This window comes from Vitis vinifera, chromosome 1, assembly GCF_030704535.1.
Source record: "Vitis vinifera cultivar Pinot Noir 40024 chromosome 1, ASM3070453v1".
NCBI lineage: Eukaryota > Viridiplantae > Streptophyta > Magnoliopsida > Vitales > Vitaceae > Vitis > Vitis vinifera.
Genome location: NC_081805.1, coordinates 22019089 through 22021725, shown reverse-complemented (window position 1 = coordinate 22021725; position 2637 = coordinate 22019089). Strand labels below are relative to the sequence as shown.

Below are 2637 nucleotides of genomic sequence, written 5' to 3'. Positions count from 1 at the left end.
TAAATATATATATATATATATATATATATATATATATATATATATATATATATATATATATTTATATATAAAATTAAAGTTAAAGTCGTAGTCACCAACTACGGTTTTAAACTTAAAGTTAAAACCGTGATTGGTGACTACAGTTTTGATTGTTTTTAAAAATTAAAATCGTAGTTACCAACTACAGTTTTATGACATGACAATTTACGTAGCGCAAACACATTAGATTGGACATTATTTTGGAAATGGGGGTACTTTATGAATTTTTTTTTTAAAACATAGTATTTTGGGTCAAAGCTCCATTGAGTGTGTGTGATGAAATCTAAATTGTGTGATGATATAAACAAATATGATCAAAATATAAGGATAAAAACAAATGGGACTCAAGTACAAAGTTACAAAATAACTTAAAAATGTATATATAGTATTACTTGATTAGTGAAACCTTTTGGGTATTTATCGGAAAGGTAAATGTATATATAGTATTACTTGATTAGTGATACATTTTCGGTATTTATCGAAAAAGTACCTTTCATATCTATAATAGGACCTGTATTTTATGTTCAACAAGGATTGAGTAATGGGAGTTTAAATTTCTATACACAAAACTAAACAAACAATCAAGTAAAAGAGAATAACCAAACTGCAAAGTAGTCATCAACTTCTATTATATATTGATCAACTCTTTGTCTATTCACATCCCTTATGCTCTAGCAATATAATAATGCAAAGGAACTTGTTGCTAATCTCCCTGCTGACCAATGATGGCTTGCGCTGTGAGCTCCTTATTACTACAGGCGCACAAGTGGTCAAAACAAAAGCAAAATTTGCAGGTTGGACAAAGAAATTTGCAGTCCTTAGCAACCTTACAACGCAGACTGACTACTCTCCTTGATTCTGCTCCCAATGGAAAACCTGCCACCATTAATTTTCTCCATTACTCTACATGTCAAATTGAGAAAAAACAACCAAAAAAATATTAATAGAGAAAGAGAAAAAGAGACAAACAAGATGCAATAACCAGGAGGCCAATTAGGAGAGCAAACTTGAGCCAAGCTTTCTCCATATCTCTTGATATGTGAGTTACAGTTTATCCATATGTATGAATATATGATGTTTGCTCCTCCATCTGACTTATACTTATAGGTGAAGGTATCTAAGAACTATAAGTGGGAATCTACCAAGCATTAAAATTCCTTGAGAAAATGAATTTCTGAAAGGCGAGTCTAGTTGTATCCCACTGCAAAAAAGAAAGCAAAAGAACTTAATACTAGGATCACACTAATATCTACAAAGTCACACTATAACTACTAAGTTTGACTGCATTAAATACACAAGAAACCCTTTATTTAGTGTTCTTTTCTCTAAAGCAAAATGGGCAGAAAATTTTATCAGAATGAAGAAGATGGAGGTTTAAAAGGTAGGGAATTGGGATCTACCTCCACATGAATGGCCCCTCTTTAAGTTCTCAATTTTAAAAAAGTCTTGAATTAAAAATTTAAACCAGAAAGAGAACTACTATATAAGTTTAATTATGTGTATTATCAGCTATAGATGTAGATTTTTCTAGATATAATGAGTTATTAATTTGGATTTTAAAATTTTTCATAGGTCTAAGTTTAAATTTTAAAACTATAAAAGGTTCAAGCATTTTTACTTAGGTGATCACTAAAATTTTAAGATTAATTGAATACTTCAGGTTATGTTTAGTTTTTGGAAAATTTGAGGAAAAAAAAATAGAGAGGAAAAATTAAAGAAAATAAAAAAAAAATAGATTCAAAGTCAATAAATTATTTTTATATATTTTTTTAAATTCATTTCATTTATTTTTCTTTATTATATAAAGATTAAAAAAATTTAAAATAACAATTTTTTAACTAAATTTAATTATATTTAATTTTCTTTTATATTTTAGTAAAACCAAACATGAGAAAACCATTTTTTTAAAATTTTTTTATTTTTTTAATATTTTCTAGAAACCAAACATAACCTTAAATTTTTATTTTTTTTTCTGAAAAGGAAAATGCTGACCAACCCTAAGAAACTAGTAAAAGAAAAGGTACAAACATTTATTAAATTATACATTCATAGCCATTCTATTGAATACATCTTAATTGGGTTAACATTTATATACATGAGTACATCCATATAAATTACCCTATTAAAGGAAATATTCTTGACTAAAGGAAATTTGCTTAACAAAACTAGAATAAGATACTATATGTCAAAGTGAGAAATTAGTTTCAAATTATAATGTTTTTATTATCAAAATGATATCCCCTTCTTTACTCATTGATAATGAATCTCCATTTCTTATTTCAATTTTATAACCATCTTCTAGATGATCCTTGATTGGCCCTGTAAAATAGTATAGGATATAAATATCTTAAAGTATTATTTTCAATAGGATGTGATATTTTTTAATATTATATCCAATAAAAATTATATCTTAAGACATTGTATCGAATAAGATATGTTAAATCAAGTTTGATTTATATATGGAAAAAAAATAGAACAGAAAATATATTGCATCTCAATGTTTAATATTAAAAATATGAAATCCCTCTCACTTGTATTATTATTTAGAAATCTTTCCACAATTTATATTTTAACTTGTAATTTTTTTTTCTTTTTTTC

General features: G+C 26.2%; 1 long non-coding RNA gene across 1 annotated transcript; it reads right to left on the bottom strand.

The window, feature by feature from the left end:
• Positions 1-651: 651 nt before the first annotated feature.
• LOC100855122 (uncharacterized) lies at positions 652-1094 on the bottom strand. Its single transcript, XR_786533.3, has 2 exons — positions 1009-1094; positions 652-915 (listed from the first exon to the last, which is right to left on the bottom strand). It is a non-coding gene; the product is annotated as an uncharacterized LOC100855122 (long non-coding RNA).
• Between the last annotated feature and the right edge of the window lie 1543 nt (positions 1095-2637).